Here is a 21181-nt window from a genome sequence, read left to right as displayed (position 1 = left end):
ATGCTGGTGTCCTGAAATGCCAAACAAGCACTGTAAATCTGTATTCAAAATATGAAGGAACTGCATTACGTTCTTGTTAATCACTAGGAGAAATATACACCATTCCACTAGGGGGGAGGGGAGTATGAATCTAATCTTTCCAGAAATATAATTGGTATAAAGCCAGAGCATGCCTCTTTTCTATAGATTAGGACTGTAGCTCCAAATATTGGACATTTATAGCTAGATGGTGTGAACTCAAAGAGCTATTTTTAGAAAGCATAGTTTGCATAAAAATGCAGTGAAGTGTCAGAAAGTTTTGAAAGAAAATTATATGTATAGTAAATGTAAACAATGTCTATAAATATCTACAAATAGACAAAACATTGCATATGTTTTTGTTTTGTTTTCTAGGGCTATAATAGATCATGGAATGTATAAAATGTGTAGTAGTTCAGCTACTTCAGTAATGGAAACACCTCAGGGAAATATTGTGCCAGATTCTCAAATATAGTTATGATCCCACTGTGCCACTCAGCTGCTACAAATGAACCATAACCTAGCTGCAAATCACTGGCAGAGGATTTCCTGTCTTTGGCGAATTCTCTTCTGACATATATATATATATCTCATTCCCAGGCACTATAGTGTTATGTCTTCACTGGGAAAAGACATATCTTAAAAGTAAGAAAGTTCATGGTACCGTCTTGCTATACTCTTTCTCCATTGGCATAAAAACCCTACTGAACTTCAGAAGCACCAGCAGAATTGGACCAAGGGACTCAAAATAATTGAGGCAGGCTCAGATCCTTGATAGCTTTTATCCCCTGTGCTGAATCAGTCACAGCTAAAGAAGGTGTTCTCTAAAGAATTTTCCTTCATATACTTCCCTTTTTTATTCTTTTAAAATTAAAAATACTTTTCCAAGTAATTTCAAAAATTTATTTATATAAAACTACTCCGTTTACTATGCTAGTTACAGAGCAAATATCATACATATTCTGCTTTGGTTTTGAACACTTGAATGCTTGGGACTTTTTTTTTTTAATCTGGGGATTTTCTCTAAGAAGATATCTGGTTTATCTATCTTTAAAAAAAAACCCGAACAATTGGGGTTTGTGTTATGAAAACAGGTATGCTCTGTTTATTTTTTTATCTTTTATTATCAGACAATTTACCCTAATGGACTTTGTCATACATCTTGCTTTACCTTTTCTACCTCTTTTGAGATCTCTCTCTTGTTTCTTTAATGTGCATCATGAAAACAAACAAAAGCCCCGAGGCTGTGCTTTTTTGAGTATCATAAGTTCTAAAGGGTGCAACAAAACTGTCAGTCTCAGTGTCAGTGTCAGAAGAGCTGCTCTTTAATTAAACAGAAAATGGGATTGTTCTCCCCCTAGCCCCCCCCCCCAAAAATATTAAGGAAACAAAATTCTGAATAATGCAATTCCCCATGACATTCAATTTCATCATGAATGGATGGAGTTGTTATCCAGTCATTGGGAAATAATAATGTGCAAAACATGGCATTTATAGTAAATATAAAATCTATAATCATATGGAATCTAGAATTGTCTGTGGTTACATCTCTATATTAGTGGTAAAAGCTTCTAAAAATAAAAAAGTAACATGGTTAAAAGCTCAAACACAAAACAGCACAATAAAACAGATTTTCATTTATGAAATTCAAGAAAGATGTAAATGGCCATGACATTTAGTACTGCTGAGCAGTAACAGTTATTAAGGTAGGTCAGGATGAAGGTAATTACATTACTATGTGGTATTTTTTGGTAAAGGAAACAAGGAAATAACTGTGTAGGCTTGAAGTCTATTTATAATGCTCACATGTGACTGTGTGACCACTGAAGGGCAATGAACAATTTCTAGATAAAATCTGTGTCATTAGTCTCACATTGCAAGAAGAAAACATAGGGCACAAAGAAAGACAGCAAACAGTGTAGTCACTCAAGTAGAGTGTCAGAGCTAAAACCAGAACCTGAAACACTTCCAATTTGGGGATATAGAAAGAGAGTACTAAAACCTCACTCATAATTTTAATTCCATAAAAAAAGTGGGGAACAACAGAGACTTTTCAAGTGTGTTTGAAATGGTAAAATTTAAGAAATTGACTTTGTAGAGAACTGTTCATGATACTTTACTATGTAGGAAAGTATTTAATAGTATTCTCTGGAGAAATTAAAAAATTGAGATAGGTCAGGAGCCTAAAGAAGAGAAGAGGGAAGAAAAATGCAAAGGAAAAGGAAGGGTGCAAAATACTAGATACAAATCCAAAGGCTGCAGTACTTAACTCCATGAACAAACAAGTGAACCCAAAGTACAAGATATATTATCTTAGAGAATTACAAGCATTATGGTGCACTGATGGTTGCACATAACTCAACTCAGCATTGTACCCACAGAAGTACAAGCAATTTTGTCACACCTCAGAAGATCTGCAAGGCTTGGTACCTCTTCAACTGTCATAAGCTTTTGGGCCAAATGTAAATCCCCCAGGGAATGAAAAAATCAAATTAAATAAATCCAACAACCTGTAAAATCAGTTTGGTTGTATTACTATTTCATATAACTACTGCAAAATGTCTCAATCTCCAGAGAGAAATAGAAGTTTACCTTCAAGAAGTAAATGCTACAGAAAATAGTGATGTTACATGTGCCTGGAAAGAAAGGGTAAAAAAAAAAAAGGAGAAAAAAAAAAAAAGAAAAAAACTACCCAAACCAAACCAAAAGAACTCTAAATATTGTATGAGTTAAAAATGCCTTGCATACAGAGACATGTTTTGCAAAATTTAGTTTGAAAGAATATGCATTTTTGAGTTCACTGAAACACAAAGATATTAAATAAAAGCTAAATATACTTTACAAGCTAGTATCATCAGAGAAAAAACACCTGTGAGATAACTGATATATATGAAATAATTGATTGATGCAGCAGTTACAGTAAAACATTCTATCAAGGTGATAAATTGTGCTTTTCTAAAAATAGACACATATGCCAATGTATATGTGTAAAAGAAATTAAACATTTTATAGCAAATATTAAAATACTCTTTGTTTTCTACACAAAAGAAGTTATTTCCTCTCCATGTACCCTTTCCCCAGACCACATTGATTTCAATATTTGAAGTAGAGACTTGAGCAGAAGTGTAAGAGATCCAAAACAAAATAAAAGTCAGTCACAACTGAGTAGATCTTAAGTATGCTGATAAACTAAAAATGCTTATGGTACAAGTATTTTTAAAGAGGAGATCTTTAGATGGAAAACAAAATGAAAAAAACCAAACCAACCCCTTCCAGTGTATTCTAGTATAAAATTGCATGAATAAAAGCATCTGGTTTTAGCCAGAAAAAGGAAATAAAGGAAGCCAGGTTATACCCTCAATGAAGTTCATATGTAAGATTTCAGTTATAGCACCTTTGTTCTCAATATTCAGGGTTATCTAAAGAAAAAAATAATACTGTCCAGATGACACTTTAAAAAACATTGATCAAAAATATACTTGGCTTGAAAGTTATCTGAACAAGATGAACTATCTCTACTACATGCCCAGGTTATTATTCTATTGTCTAAACCAAGGTTACTGTGTTAATTCCATCTCTTCATCTGTGCTGTATAATTATTGATTCAAGAGTGTTCAAGGATAGGAGTTTAACAAGTAACAAGTTTGGTAGCTGTTCACCTAATAATGAGTCCCAGTTGCATCTAGACTCTACATATGTCCCCTGGCTATTTACAAAATACAAGTACGAAGGAGAAGCATTATTAGCTGGAGATGTTTTCTACATGCATAATGGGGAATGGGAACTGAGCTAGTAAATCAGTCAGACCAGAGGAAAGCTTTAATATTACTAGAGTGCCTAGACAGTCTTACGAACTACCATCTGATCTTCTCAGGATTGTTTAAAAGTTTCATTATGATGCTTAAAGCACCAGGAAAAAAAGTTAATTTGTTCAAAGCAAAAAGTTTTGCAAAATTTGTCAGTTTTGGTGAAACCTTCAAAGCACTGTGGTGCAGCTTATCTGGAAGCTTAACTCAGTTTCATAACATTTCTTCAAAGAATCCCTCATCCTCCTGCCTGATAGAACACCATGCAGTGAGAGACCCCACTGCTCTCTCTAGAGCAATGCGCTTTGTGAACTGTTCTGGAGATGGAAAGCTATGCTCCTTCTAACTCAGACATCCTGAGATACCCTGCTGCATCAGAACTACAGTTAATAAGGATATGGAAACTCATTTAGCAAATTTTCAAAATAGAGCAATTAGATTACACCAAATTATTGTTTTGCAAAAAAATTTCATGAACAATTAATGTTAGAATTTTCTAGTTTAAGACTTTTACAGTGACACAGACCTTTGTTTGTCTTCTTCAGGGAGGGATGGTTTAATTTCTTAATACTGTGCTATTGAAGGTTACACTTTTATGTCCAAAAACCAGCATGACATTATGTGTTGAAGAATTATGTACTTGAAAGAAGCAGCTTTGTCCTAGGATTTATTTATTTGTTAGTCTATTTGCCTTCTTTAAGCCAATGGTTTGCAGTTCGTGTTTGGAACATTTAAACTTGAGAAGACCAATTACAAATGATCACATAGTTATTATAGAATTAGAGTCCTCAGCTTCATGGTAAGAACTAAATATACTGGCAGTCATACTTGAAGAGTATCCCCCCTCATTTGTTGGGACATGTAGAAATAACATGAGGGAGGTGTTTGTTATTCATTCCTCTGAGTTTAAAAAAAAAGTTTCTGCTATATAATGTGGGTGTTACACTTGTGTGTAATAAAAATATTTAAACCGATTTCACCATGTACAGAAAAACAGGCCTGGGGATGTAGAGGATAGGAGCAAAAGATTCTCTGCATAATTCCTTAATGGGGTGTAAAGTATCTCCAGAGAATATAGATACATCAAAATTCATACACTAAAATTGTGATCTTTAGTATTGCATTTACAGTACTTTTGAATTTATTCAAGCTTTGAGATTGGTTCTGTGAGATAAAAAGCAGTATATAAGCCTTAGGAGAAAGAATTCCAACTGTTTACAAAGCACAGTCAGACAGAGAGTGACAACTGACTGATCAGACTTTCTGGAGCAGCAAAGTTTATAGTTGCATTCTCCCAAAGGCTACATCTCAGGAGGAGAATTACAGTGCTTTACCACAGTATTTATAATGTTGTGGATTAAAACCCTGCAAGTCTTACACAGGACAGTGAAAAACTCTCATGATATCATAAATTCAGCTCATTAATAGGATAGAGGTCACAAATTACATGAAAAAGTTTTATATTTAGAAATAGAGAGTACATATAGATTTGCTAGAGAGAAGGCACAGGAAATCTAAAGGTGTTTTAGTTTATTTCTTTGATTGTTCTCTCCCATTTGCACTTCTATTGTCTTTTCCAGTCCCAGCTGGCTGTCCTTGACTGCCTTGTCTCTTCATCTTTATGTGTTATATGCAGAGGAACCGTGGTCCTATATGGAGGTCTGTCCTTGGTGGCAGGCCTATACCATGGTACCCTCCTCACTGACTGTTGTGATAGCAAAAAAGAGGTGCTTCTGTCCCTCCTACTATCCTCTATTTTCACTGAGACTATATCCTCCCTTCTAGTAAATGGTCAGCTGCCATTAACTTCAGTCTTGCATAGAGTTATGGCCTGAACCAGAAAAATATAACAATAAAATAATAATAATAAATAATAATAAATTATTGTTATTATTATTATTTAGGATTTCAGGAACACTAGTTTTAAATCTGTTCTTAATCCATTGTTGTGTTCAAATGTTACAACTGATCATGTACCAAGTCAAGTAAACGAAAAGACTGTGTGATTAATGTCCACTAGCAATGAATGCAAGATCAAGTTGGAAGTATTTATTTCATTCCAATTTGTATTGTTCTGTAATTAAATAGTCTTGATCAGAATTTCATCAAACAAAAATTTCCTTTTAAGCACACCCGTTCAAGATGCAATCTCAGAAACATTGCATTGCTAAATCTTTGCAAAAAATCAAAATTTTCAGGCTTTAGTATGCTGACCGATATCAGTGGTTATCTGTTTGATGGTTATTTCTGATGTCTTTAATCTTTTAACCAAATTTGTGTATAAGTATGGAAAATCACACTTTTGTTAAATACACAAATTATCTTATGAGCCGCTCTCCAGTTAAGTTTGCTTCCAATATTCCTCTGATGAGAATGGATATAAATCTAGCCTTAATGCTGAATTTAAAAGGAGACCACATTCTGAAGGCAGACTCACCATGATAATATTGTATATAACACAACACTGTTTGTTTCATACAGTAGCTTCATTCAGCAGATGGTCTGAAAACAAGAACTTTTTTATTTATTCTATTACCTAACATAGTTCTAGAAACATATAGTGTGTAAAACAAGTGTGATACCCAATCTTTGCTATTCTTATTCAGAGGATGAGGAATTATGTTTGTTTAGTAACATATTTTCAACTTTGAGAATCCTTATACCAATTATATATGTATTATAAAAAATTAGAAAAATGCCAATGGGACTCCTGTTATTGAAGTAAAGATTTCCATAAATGAAATATAGAAGACCAAACTGATTTGTGACAAGTAAACAATATATTTTGGTTATGTTAATCCACTTTTTGCTAACTTAGTAAAAAGACATAAATCTATTTGGCATCATCTAAATGTTCTCATCTATTATTGGAAAGTGATGTCATCAGATGTGTTGTGCTTGCAGCATTGTTTTTAAATTATTATTTTTTTTAAATTATCAAGAGAAGTTCTAAGCTTTCAATTTGGCTACATGCTTATATTTTGTCATTATTTCTAAAAATATATTTTAGACTATGTCATGGTTTAACTCCAGCCAGCAACTAAGCACCATGCAGGCACTCACTCACTTCCCCCCCATCCAGTGGGACAGGGGAGGGAATCAGAAAAAAAAAGGAAAACTCATGGGTTGAGATAAGAACAGTTTAATAGAACAGAAAAGAAAAAACTAATGATGATAATAGTAACACTAATAAAATGACAGCAGTAATAATAAAAGGATTGGAATATTCAAATGATGCACAGTGCAATTGCTCACCACCCGCTGACCAACACCCAGTTAGTCCCCGAGAGGCGATCCCCTGCCCCCACTCCCCCCAGTTTATATTCTGGGCATGATGTCACAAGGTATGGAATACCCCTTTGGCCAGTTTGGGTCAGGTGCCCTGGCTGTGTCCCCTCCCAAATTCTTGTGCCCCTCCAGCTTTCTCGCTGGCTGGGCATGAGAAGCTGAAAAATCCTTGACTTTAGACTAAACATTACTTAGCAACAACTGGAAACATCAGTGTGTTATCAACATTCTTCTCCTACCTAACTCAAAAACATAGCACTGTACCAGCTACTAGGAAGACAATTAACTCTATCCCAGCTGAAACCAGAACAATTAATATCACATACTACTGAAATCTCAATTGGAAAGAAAGGATGTTTCTTCTTTTGTGTGAATCTGAAATTTGAAAGTTGTTACTGGAAAGCCACATATTTCTTAGAAATGACTTAGAGTTCTTGTTTTGGAAAACTGGCCATCAGTTGAAGTATTATTGGTATATTAAAAGCTCTAACAGGAAAAACAAAATAATGATAAAAAGTAAAATTATAATTTACTCTATATTTCATCATTTCAGCATATAATCTAAAGTGGAAAAATATGTGTTTTTTCTAGAAGATATACAAGAAATAGATGTTTTATTGAGACATTGTCGCGTCCCAAAGTTGGAGCGACTCAGGTTCGTGGATTTCCTTTGTCAGGATTAAGGTGAAACGACACCAGGGGAGTTCAAACAACAATCAACATTTATTCAACCTAGCTAACCTTGCCCAAGTACGTGTGAACTTATCAATATGAACCTTGCAACATGTCATTAAGCCGCTGTTTGAGAAAAGAGGGGAGGTGTAGAAAAAGAAATGGAAGAAGAAACATGAAATGTATCAGAAGGAGAGCCCTCCCGTTGAGTCTCGAGGTTCAGAGCAGACCCCCTTGCTTTCTGGACGACTTCTCAAAGAGGAGCCCAGGGGCGGCTAGATCCACTCCTAGTCTCAGACTTGGTCAACGGTTTGTGTTTAAAAGGATGAGGTGTAGGGACTGTGGAAAAGAGAGAAGGAAAAGAGGGCAAGAGAGAAAGAAAGAAAGAAAGAGAGAAGGAAAGGGTTTCACCAGTCCTGGGTCCAGCGTTGGTCCAGCCAGCGTAGAGATCCAGTTCCGGAGGGCGCGCACTGAGGACTTGTTCTCCCTTCTTTTATAGTGTGTTAGTCATTGGTCTCGACATGCGCAGTCCCATTCCCGGGGTTCTCTGGAATCGGTCGGAGAGCTTTCGGGGGGGGGTCATCGCAGAGTTGCCTCTCTTTTTCTGCTGGCATGACCGCTTAAGATAGAAGCACAGTCCCATCCTCCGGGGGGCCCTCTCCTCCGGCCACATTATCCTGTTCACAAAACTCCAGCATTTTTACAGAGGCCATTTTCTCCACCAAAGTTCTTTAATGAATGTTTGAGACATTGAATTTGTCAGACTGTCACAGACATCTTGATAGAAACTGAAGTATTCTATTGTTCTGTTGAGGGGACAGAAACAAAACAATTTGAAACTGTAAGATTTATAATTAACATTAGAGATCAGTTATGTATCCTTAGGCACCAGTGTTGTAGACAAGCTAGACTTCTTAATTTTATTTGAGATTAAGAAGTGAGAAATGGACACATATTGGGCAAAATTTATCTGAACTAATTTAGATGTCTACATTAAGGCAAGATTAATTATGTTCTGGAAATATACCCTCTCATTTATTCTGTTAACTATTAAGGCAGCACAGGGAAATTAGCTCAGACGTATTTGATTGATTAATTTATCCTCCTTTGCATCAATATAATATGTTGTCATATCTGTGACTGGCTTAGCAACAGTACAGCCAACTACCTGACAGCTAAAGGAGGCCACTTCTATGGCTTGTGATTCCAGGGAAACTAAGGAGCAATAGATCAGTTCTCTCATCAAGATCTTCATCAACTTTTAGTAGAGAAACTGATGATTCAGCCAGCTGACTGAATTCATTGAATCTCAGCTGTTCATGGACTAGCTAAATGAAAATTGCTTAATAAGCCAGGATGCTAATATGCTGCTAAATTTTCTGGACTCATTTCCCAAGTGTGCCCACTTTGCGTTCACTAAGACTGAGGTAGCTTATTTTACTTCCAAAGTAGTGGAAACTACCTTGAACATAGGTCTTTTGAAATTGTCCACAATTCAGCTCACTAGCTGAAACTGCATAAGCTACTTTCCTGTGTCATAATGTCCTCACCGAAACAGCATCTGTCATACAGAAGAAACAATTTAGTCATGGGGATTCTAGGTTCATTCCAACAAATAATGGCATTGTCTTTATCTTTATGCTGTCTTGCAAAAATCACTGAGATGCAACACAAACATCTGTTGATCTCTGATGGTCATAGCTAGCGTCCTTACACAGGTAGGTAGGCCATAATGACTTAAGGACAGAGATGGTGTCTTGCTGAGGTTGCCATTTCCAGTGATATTGTAACATACTACTACCTCAGAGTTGATGGGTTTCACCTTTAACTCAAGCCTAGTATTTTTACTAAATGCTAATTCACATGAATTCATTTCTTATTGCTGGGAGTCTAATTGCTGGTTTCTCTCTGGAATGGGATATCACTGTGATGAACCCTCTAGAGGGATTTTTTTCTGAGGAGTTGATGTCTTAATTATAAACATTGTGAAATAAGTCACTGATACGCAAAAATGACTTTCAGTTGTGCTTTTCTTAATTTAACTAGAAACAAATCCCGAGTTTTATGGCTTATTTCTAAGCTGGTCCTCAGAGAAAGATACTATGCACAAGCTGCTATGAGAAAGGACAGGCGGGGGGAACATCAATTGATTGCTCTCAAAGGAGTGATGCTATGTTTTCCCTTTATTAATTTCTAAATAAGTAAATCTACTTGTTTTAAGTTAGTTGATAGTAATATAAAAAGTCTTGTCAAGGGGACAGTCAGAGCAGCAAGAACATTGGTAGAGGAAGGTCTTAGCATACATCATCATCTTCTGTCTTCTTTCTACTTACCAGTTTGCCAGGAAGCCAGAATAGCTGGACAAGAACAAATGTACTGCCCTCCAGGGTTGTCTCTGGAGCTGTCAGACGAAAAAGATGCATCCTATTGGGCAGAGCTGTGTAGAGTAATCTTAGGTTGCATGATTAGTAAGGAACAGAGTTAGAAAGCTAAGACCTTAATATCTGAATCACTGTGGCAAAATAAGTTAAATATTGAAGTTCTTTGCATTCATGAGCACATGGTTTATTTTTTTGTTTCTGTAATATGTATAATCAGATAATTATGTGCTATTAATTTCATTTCAATTTTAGATATTGATCATGCAAATGTTCATGTATTAGCGAGTAGATTATATGCATAATGAACAGAAGTAAGCACTTGGTGTTCATACTTTATCTGAAATTTAAGATATTTTACTTCATATTGAGGCTAATGGTGTTATGCAGATGCCTGTTTCTTTAATTGAGTCTATGGGGAAACTGTTGTCTAGCTTAGATGCAGATCTTTACATTTCATCAGCCGAACCTAACCTTTAAACATTGCATCACAATATTTTTATAATGCAAATTAAAGGGACAGATATGACTGTATTGTTAGTTTATAAAACTTACGATTGTTTTGAACTAATAGCAGATTACAATGATATAGATCCTAGCTAAATTTTGAAAAGTAACTTTCATTCACTTAATTATTTTCATTAGTCTCCTCAATTTTATCTTAAATGATATCTTATTAAGCTTCACAAATAAACAACCAAGGAGTGGAATATCAAGTACATGCAGATAAAAATTCTAATCAAAAGGATAAGTAGGGCTTTTCAGAAACACTGACAAAATATTGGACACTAACAATCCAGAAATTCAGATCAATATTCAGAAAAAGATGCATTAATCAGTAGATCTAGAAATGAAACTCAAATATAGCAGTAGAATAAGCTAAACAATAAGAAAATAAAGTGCTTTCATTAAGAATTATTCCATTTTATATTTACTATAATTAAGGTAAAATATAAAGGTGAATTTAATAAAAACATTTAGATTATGATTGTGTAATGAGTTTTCTACAGGCAAACTTGTATTTCCAAAAGTAAAATATCCTCTTCAATGTGTGATGTGAGTGCTGCATGCTGAGTATCAGTGGAGATCACATAGGACCAGGAAAGACTAAAACTGGATCTTCAGACTTTACATATGGTAAAATCTTTTATGAATGCAGGCTTTCCATTCTATATATAGACCATTGGCTAAGCCAGAGTTCTTGCTTTTGAATGTTTGCTGTTAATGTAATTTATTCTAAAAAGAAATGAAACTATAAGATGTTTTATAAAATATGTAATCATCTTTTCTCAGATATCAATGTTCTGTGTTCATTACAGGACTGATCCAATTTCTTTAGAAGTCATTAGCAAAACTCCCACTGACTGCAAAATGGAAATGAGACCAGGCTTAATAAGTGGACATAATCTGTTGCTCTCTCGTGAATATTGTAATTACACTTTATTTTAATAGCACCATTTCTTATCATTCAGTATTGTATGGCCTCCTTGCCTTGGTTTAGTTATTTAATGTATTTGAAAAACTCACAGAATAATTATAAGTGCAAACATATTTACTACCAAAAAGTGGAAGTCCTTAGAATTTCTAAACTCTCACATTGTGGAAAAAATCTGTTCAGCTAACAACTTCATATATGATCGTATAAAGTAGGCAACTACAATTAATTTTATTAAAATATTAAGTAGAACACAGAGAGAGAGAAAGAGACGGGTACACAAAGAACAGTGATACAATAGACTGTTCAGCTACTTGTTATCCTGAGCTGCTCCTACAAAGCTGTTTGTTACTGGACTATATCTTATTTTGACACATAATCCTTTTAAGAACTGAACCCCCCTTGTAAATGCAGCTCACTTCAGAATGTAAGCAAATTGGTTTGCAAGGACTGATTGATAGAGAGAAGTACGCATTCATCATGCACAGTGAACACCATAGTTGTCTGTAACAGGAATGTGAAAGGATGACGTTTTCCTAGAGCTGGCCAAATATTGGTCTAGTTTAGCAAGTGCAAATTGTATTACTGTAGCACCCCCCCAAAAAGAAAAAAAAAAGGCAGTATAAAATTAAAGTTGAATAAAAACAGATTAATTGAACAGTTCATTATAGAACTTGGCCCAAAATAAGCTCTGTGTATTACTAACAGAATATTGCTTAGATAAACTTTAAACAACAGCTTATTTATCTTCTTATTCCTAAACAACAGTAGTGCAGGCTCCCTGCCTTTCAGACTAAATATTGCATTTTCTAATGAGTAGTCTGTGGAAGTTCCACTTTGTGAGAGAATACCCTATCTTATATCAATTCCCTGACATTTTTGTACTTGACTCTCCAGAAAGAAAAGACTGAATTAAGCTGCAGTTTCACTCTGATGGTTACTATTTGTAATATTTTTATACATTATAATACCCTGATACAATGTGACATTTTTATTCCCTTGCCTGGTCATATCCTGCAAGAATATGACATAACTCAGCCAGGAGAAAAAGTTAAATCAAAATAATAAATATGTTCTGTTATAATGTTTATTTCCATAAGACATATTACTTCACATTCCTCCAGACCTGACTGCCTATAAAGTAAGCTGGACAAGCATGGCACATCTGTGCATCCTCCGTGTGCAAAGTGGGGGCAAAAGGCAGGATACAGATCTGAGCTCAACAGGAGGTCAGCTGCTGCAGAGCTCAGCATGATCTGGGAGCTAGGGACAGCTGCTTTCCTGCAGACAATAATCTGCTTTATGTGAGACAAGGATCCTTATGAGAAGTAGTAAAAGAGGAAGGATTTATGACAGCTTTTCCTATGTGTAAGCGTGTCTCTCTGCATGGCAGAAGCTCATACTGATTGCTGAGTTCAGTAGGAATAGGGAATTAAAAGCAACATCATTTGCACAAGGAAGATCTTCTCACACTGAAAGGTAAGGGCTTTGGGCTGCCGTTGAGCTGTGAGGTCAGTGTGAGAGGGAAGTTATCAATCATGGCCACTTGCAGAAAGTTGTGGTTCACAGCTCCCAGTAAATTCTGGTGTCAAAGCAGGCTGAGGAGTCCTGTGGACCCTGAAGGACTCCCAGCTTCTCATGCCTCTGGGCTCATTCACCCTAACTCTTTTTAAAATTAAGACCCAAGCATGTATCAATACTCCCTCATTTCTGCTTTATAGTGTCTTGGAAAGGAGTTGTGTTATAGATTACATAAAAAAAAAAAAAATCTGTCTGAACAGATAGAAGACCCAGACCCTGTGGTTGATGAGCTCAGTTTAGACACAGGTTTTGCTGCTAACAGAAAACAGATCTTGCCAGAATAAGTGGAAGGATTTCACACATGCAAGATGGCACTAATCAGATGATTGGCAGGTTTTTTCAGCCCTGAAGAGTGATGGCTCCTGCTCCTGTTGACTCTTGCAGATTTGTTTGCAAGAAATTAACATTTTCCCATTAGTAATTCTGGATAAAATCCTCTCCTTAATAAAGGAGTTGTGTGCTTTTTTTAACCAGAAAAAAAGCACAATAAGAATGCTCCTGTTTAATGGGCTGTAACAGGGGTTCTGGTGATTCTATCCATCATATACATGGTCTACAAAAACAGAGCAAAAAGTACTAAAAATGTATACTTTAAGTTTGACCTTATCACGTGTTCAAACATGACGTTCAAGTTCCTTGTTCAAATATATCTTAACGACTACTAGTAGAATCATGCCTCAGAGACCCTCTAGAAAAGGAACACATAAATCCATGATCTATACAAATACAGCAATTTATATTGATATTTCTTAAAAATACAGGGGATTACAGAGGCTACTGGTTAAAACCACATACTGAAATACTAGCCATACTAAAGTCAAGGATTTTATCACTATCAGGTTCACTAAATACTGCACTTTTTAATGCAAAGTAAATGGAAGGTAAAGGCACCACATATCACCCCTTCTTCACTGAAATATATATTTGACCACATGAAACCCAGTCCTTTGCATCTTTGATGTTTGTTTTGACTAAATATGTGGGATGCAATATGAAAGTAGATACAATGAAAGCAATTGCCTCTTTATAAATACAGACCTTGAATCTAACCTAAATTAGAGACATAATATATTCTGTATCTGTGGGTGACTGTCTCTTGCATGGTACATTGGGTACTGAGTTCCTTTTAAAGCACTGAGCCACAACCACCTTGACCTATTGTATCATTTATATCTATCTGGACTACAAGTAAAAGGAATGCTTTGCTATTATAGAAATACATCAAATTCGCAGAAGCATAAATGACAGGCCTGGAGAATCAGACCCTCCTTCTGAAAAGAAAGGATTCCTGGAAGCTCTGTAGTCAAAGTAAGAGTGAGAAGAATAGCAAAGTTCATGCATTCCCTTAGGTGTCTATAGGTGAAGCATAGGCATTTTTGTGAAAGAGACTGATACTTGAAAATTCCCCCCCCCCCCCCCCCCTTAGGATTCTTAGATAATCCTCCTAACAAAAAATCTTTTCCTAATATCAGATCCTTGCAAAACAAATTTCTGGCCATTGTCCCTTTTTATATAATCTGGCAGTACTGAGAAAAGCTTGGTTCTATCATCTTTGGAACTAACCTTCAAGCAATTGAATCTCTTGATAGACTGTCCCCTAGCCTCCTCTTCCCCAAACAAAACAAGTCCAGTGCCCTCAGTTTCTCATCCTAGACTGTACGGTTTAGGCCTGATCATCTTGATAGCTCTCTGCTGGACCCTCTCCAATTTTTCTGCCTCTCCCTTGAACTCTGAGCTCCAAACAGGACACAATATTCCAGGCCTCACTTTCCAGGCCTCCTGAGCAGAGGAGCCCTCCAGTTGTCTGCTGGCCACATTCCTATTGAAGCACAATAGGATGTACTTACACTAACAGTAGTAAGCAGTTGATCCCATTTGCAATGAGTGAACTGTTTGCTTATACTCAGCTTGGTGTCCACTGTGTCTCCCAGGTCCTATTCAGCCACTAGGTCCTTAGTCTGTGTCAAAGTTGTGTTTCTCCTTACTGAAATTCATGAGTTTTCTCAAGAGGTTTACAAAGCACTCTCAATAACTGCCAAGGTCTGCCATTTATTGTGTCAGCCACTCTCTCTGATATAATGCTATTTCTGAATTTGCTGAGGGTATACTCTTTGTCATCATCCAGGTCATTGATGAAGATGGTGAACAGTATGGACCTCATTACTGATGGCTGGGGAACTCTCATCCAGCTGCAAGTTGGATGTCCAGCTGTTGTTCAACATGCTTTTGGCCCAGATGTCCAAACAATTTACAATTCACATCTGCCCACATGTCCATTTTCCAAAAGATAATACTGTGGGAAACAGGGTCAGAAACCTTTCTGTCAAGAAAGGCCACCATCCCCTCATTCACATAGCCCATCATTGCACTGAGGATGGCAATCATTTGGTCAAGCATGATTTGCCTTTGGTACACTGAACTGATATTTTGACTGTCCTCTTTATGCACTTGGGAATTAATTCCAGGAGAATATGGTTTTTAATATATCCAGGAACTGAGATAAAACTGGCCAGCCTACAATTCCAGGTCCTCCTACCTGCTTTTAAAAGATGGATATAATTTCAGATTCTCCCTGTTATCAGGGACCTCCCTAGTCACCACAGTTTTTTGTAAGAGACAGATGTTGGTCTCAGTCACATCAGCCAACTCTTTCTGTACTGTTGGCTGACTACTACACAACCCCATGGATATGAGTATGCCCAGCTTCTCTAAGTAATCCTAGGTGTAATACTGTTGCTGTCCCGCTGCTGCCTGCCATGTCCTTCCCAAACCATTACAGTACACACAGAGGTCTGGGAACAGAATTCCTGATTGCTCAATAATGTTTTTAGTGTACTTTTTTCTTACCAACCTTAGTTTGCATCTCTATTATGCTCTGTGTTTTTGTTTTAGTTCATCAGCAAGGTCTCTGCTTAGTCAAGTGGGTTCCTCCTGAAAGTTCTAGTCTTTGTGCACAATAGGATGACTCATTGTTGAGTTCTTTTATTAAACATATTAAGTTTTCTTAAAAAAAAAAAAAAAAAGAAATCAGCCAGCTTTCCTGGGCAGCCTCGCCCTTCATGATTACTTCTCAGGAACTTCTGTCTAGCAGTTCCTTAAATAAGCCAGATTCTTCTCTTGTGAGGGCCAGAGTCCTAATTCTGCTGCTTTCTTTCCCAGACTCCCTTCAGATCCTGAGGTCAATCATCTCATGGTTTCTGAAGCCCAGACCGATGTATATGTTTTCATTCACCACCAGTTTAGGAACAGCAGGTCAAGAGCAGCATTATGATCAAAAGTCCTTCTAGCATTTGCGCCAGTATCACTAGTGCTGTCCAAGAACTTCTGGAGGCAGATAAGGGTCTGTGATCAGGATACTTCCACCAATCAGTTCTAGAAAGCCTTGCACATAACCTCTTCTTATGGAATCATACAATATCCTGCATTGGAAGGGACCCACAAGGATCCTTAACTCCTGACTCCACACAAGGCAACCTAAAAATTAAACCATCTGTGTAAGAGCATTGTCCAAATGCTTCTTGAACACCAACAGGCTTGGGGCCATGATCACTTCCCTGGGGAGCTTGTTCCAGTGCTTGACTACCCTCTCAGTGAAGAACTTTTTCCTAATATCCAATCTGAACCTCCCCTGACGCAGCTTTAAGCCATTCCCTCATGTTCTATCAGCAGATACCAGAGAGAAGAGATCAGCACTTCCCTCTCCCTCCCCCTTCATGAGGAAGCAATGACATCACTCTTCAGTCTCCTCTAAGCTGAACATGCTCCTTGGGCAAGCAGTCTGGAACTGACCTCAATTTAAGTCTTTCATAACATCCCCAGGATTGCTTCCTCCTGATCTTGACTCAGGGACTGCCAACAGACACATGTCCCATTTCATACAGGAGCTCTGTACAGTCAAGGAAGTCCTTAACACAGGACAAAACTTCCCTTTCCTCTACCCCTTACCTGTTTTCCCGCAAGTCATAGCCATGTCACAGTTGTACATGCTATCCTGCCCAATCCCTGTGATTCTCATAGTTTTGACAGTTTTGTAGCTCTCCACCTGGGCTTGCAGTTCCTCCTGTCTGTTGGCTGTGCTCTGCACGTGAAGGTACAGAAGTCTAAGGGAACCCTTCAGATCTTCCCCATCTGAGCAGTGACATGAAATCACTCCTTTCTGGCCTCCCTCTTCATGCATCTTCTCCATTTGCAACTCTATCTCTTGCTTCTGAGCTTCAGTCCCTGTCTTCCAAAACTCCCAACCCAGGTTAGCAAGCCTGGTTGCAACAGCATATGCCCTCACTTTCACTTTGTAAGAACACCTTCTTGATAGGCTGCCATGCAACTGAAGAAATACATCAATGATTACCATACATATATAAAATTATAGTAAAAGCCATAAAGGTGGAACTTAAATGAGGCAAGTGCCTCATCTAGCGTTGACTCAATGTGGACTCAGAAGTTTGGTTTCTGCAAAAAGGACTAGCCCTACATAGCGTGGAGTCAGGGCAGTGTGGGGGAATGTCCAAGCTACTGGCCTCAGTGCCAGGTGAGTTTCCTTTACCTTCATTTTTTTAGTAATATAGACATGCCTTTCTGAGATGGGCTTTAGCTACATGTCAAGGCTAAAAGAAGCTTGTCCATGCAGTGCAGTGTCACATGATGCAATACCAGCCATAAGTTACTTGGCACTTATGTTAACCTGTTATTCATAAATTGCAGGATCATGTTTCTATAAGATCCTTGCAAGAGCCAATCAAACTGGCTTAGATGAGCTCAAAGTTCAAGTACAGTTTATTAATTCAGGTTAACATCATACCAGTATTAGGTTTTTTAGGTTATTCAGATCAAGTGAAACAACTCATACCTGTTTAAAGCATGGACGTCAGGAGCTTATGTCTGCATATATCATCTAAACATACCCCAAATCTCTATTACCCTGTATGAAACAAGGTTGAAAGGACTTGAAGTGAGTAGTTGGGTCTTGTTACATATCTAAATTGATATCTGAATGGGGAAAAAATGAAGAAGACAAACAGGGAAAGACAACATGACCATCAAGGTTCTCTTATATTTCCATTTCCAGTTTCACTCATCATCTGAAAGCAGCATGTTGCCTTTATATGATCTTTCAGGAAAAAAAAAGGTAACACTTTTAAGTTTCCAGGACATGGATTTTTTTATTACTATTGTTGTGGGTGGCACCCAAATTGTTAATATTATAATGTGGTTAAGGTATTTGCATAATTTAACGGTTCAGAAAAGTTGGAAAATAACAAACAATATGTTGGGATATTTAAATATCTATTTTTCTGCAGTGCCTCAGCACAACAAGGCCTTCATATTAGGTTAGTAGATGAAAAGAGCATGATAGATGGTGGAGTAATTTCTTGGTGTGAGACACACAATTCAAGGAGTAGTACCTTCTCATTCAAAGACAAAGTAAAAGAAAAACAAACAAACAAACAAAACCAAAAAACCTAAAATAAAACAAAAAAAGCTGATTCAAACAATTAAAAATATTTAGCTTTAAAATACAAAACCGTGAGGTTACTAACTGATTGTGCTAGAGCAATGCTATAACAGTATCACCAGGAAAAAATGACTAGCATCAGGCTTTTCCAACAGAAAAGGAAAACAAAACAAAAGCCCAATAATCCTTCATATCCTCAGTATCAGTTACTGAAGAAATCTTAGGTTTGAAATATACCTACCCCCTATAAGTAGAGTGAGACACTAGTTTGCAGTCAAATTTTGTAAGAAAGGGTGGTCCTGAAGAGCTGTAAAATGTAGAGTACAAATATTATCTAGCACTTTTTGATGGCAGCTAGCTATTTTTTGTATCATTCATTTTGATTATTTCCTTTGCAAGCTTACTGAAAGAGTGCTTTAAAAATGTATGCAATTTTGTAAAATCTGATCCTTACGAGCATAATACATAAGAAACAGCAGACAGGATTTATTGACCATGAGTAAGCCTATACATATATGTTACACTTTGCTTTTACAATAACATATATCTAATAAACCATATTTGCTTATAGACAGCATTCTGTACTTCTGCAGTTAAGAACACCAGACAACAATGTATCTATTTCAATGCAAGGTAAAGAACAGCACTATCTTCTTTTTACAGATGGTGAACTGAGGGAGAAACTTCAGAGAAGCTTTCTAGCTATGAAAACCTAATGTTCATCTGTCATATCTTCATTTAAAAAAAAATCACCTCATCCTTTTTTTAAAGTGCCACTTACTTTAAAGTTTATGGCAGAGACGTTATTTGTTAAGCCTGGAAAAGTGCCAAAAGAAAAGAGTTATTCATCTTGATATTCAAGCAAACACCTATGCTAAGATGTCTGATTCTTGACATGAATCCTACTCATAGTCTCAGTACAGCTTTATATCCACATTAATTGAGCATCTGAAAACCATCACAGAACCTGAATGTGTACTCATGTCATGTTACTGAACAAAAATTCTTTTTTACATATATTCATGGTTTTGACATAGATACGTGCTTTTGCTTCATGTTTTCATTAGTAACTACTTTAAAAACTTTTATCAGAACTATAAAAAAGAGCAGAAAAGCATGAGATAACAATACTGAATGTTAAATATGGTTTTCATATTAACAGTATACCTTTTTTCCTTCAGTTGTGTACATGTATATAACATTTACATATAAAGTATAATACAACCAGGCAATGTATTAAAAATGCCCCCAAATCCTATTTTTTAAGGAAAAAAGAAGGCTTGGAGCCTTGGAGGAAAAAAAAAGCAAGACAGCTTGGAGCCGTTGTTGCTATTAATTGCAGTCCAGTTTTCTAAAAGAAAAAAAGAAGATAAAAAGAAAACAGAAGCAGAAAGATTAAAATGTACTACTTCTTGCTAGTGATGTCATTTAACTTGCAAATTTTTTGTTAGAGAAGTACACACACACACACTCTCTTATCAGCCTAGCAAAGACCAAGCAAACTCGTAGAAGCATCAAGCTGTGTAAAACGTTGCTTTTAGCTGCTTCTCTCCTCAGCAGTTCTCAGCAGTGTGTCAGAGAATACTCTTGTTAGCTAAGCTGGAGGGTCATTAAACCCAAATTAAAAAGAAAGAAGAGAAAGAAGACAACAGAGAAACAAAACACACACAAAAGAGGGAATCCAGCTTCTTTCCTTTATCCTTCAGAAATTTACCTGAGTACACAGTGGGTGATTAGGTAATTTGTATTTTAAATGTTGTCTTATATACTTGATGTTAGACACTGTGAATCTGGGGTGGGGTAGGATGCACAGACTACATATTCCGTGCAAAACCAAGGATTTAGTTGACATTTCTAGATGTCATCTGGATTTGCATCTCTGCTTCATTTTGGTCAAGTTATTGCTCAGACTCTTGCTCGTTGACTTAATGGTGCTATGTTGGATCTATGTACGTTTTAGGAGATTTGAAAGTATAGAAGGCATTAAGTTAAAGTAGCCCAGGTCAGTTCTTAGCTTCCAAGCTAAATTGCAGTTTCTAGACCATTGCGATCATTAGAATACCTTATTTAATCATGCAGTTAGACCTAATTTTCAGTGTGTCAGTTTGCACTAATTAATGTTATTTTCACAATATTTTTGTTTATCAAATATGATCTCTCCTTGAATTAAAAACATACAGTGTCCATGACAGCTAGCATTGACATTAAGCCTTGGCATCATGAAATTAGCAATGCTTACTTAGTTGATAGTTTCACAGCAAGTAAAACTGGTGACAGTGAGTAAGTCTAGTTTTGTTACATTCCCCAAATTTAAGTAATGGCAAGCCATACCATTGCTTTCTGTCACAAGAACAGCCCTTTAGAGGAAACAGAGATGTGATGAGAACAGAAGCTGATTCACAGTAACTGACAATATGCCTCCTAAGTAGGCTTGAAATATCAATATTATTGACCTTGGTGTGTGAAATATTTCCTTCTTGTAGATCTAGGAGATCTGCCTATCTAACAGTCAGAAAGTAAGAAGTGACTCATCAGGTGGTGGATTACTGGA

This window comes from Harpia harpyja, chromosome 4, assembly GCF_026419915.1.
Source record: "Harpia harpyja isolate bHarHar1 chromosome 4, bHarHar1 primary haplotype, whole genome shotgun sequence".
Classification (NCBI taxonomy): Eukaryota; Metazoa; Chordata; class Aves; order Accipitriformes; family Accipitridae; genus Harpia; species Harpia harpyja.
Note: the sequence above shows the minus strand (reverse complement) of the source record.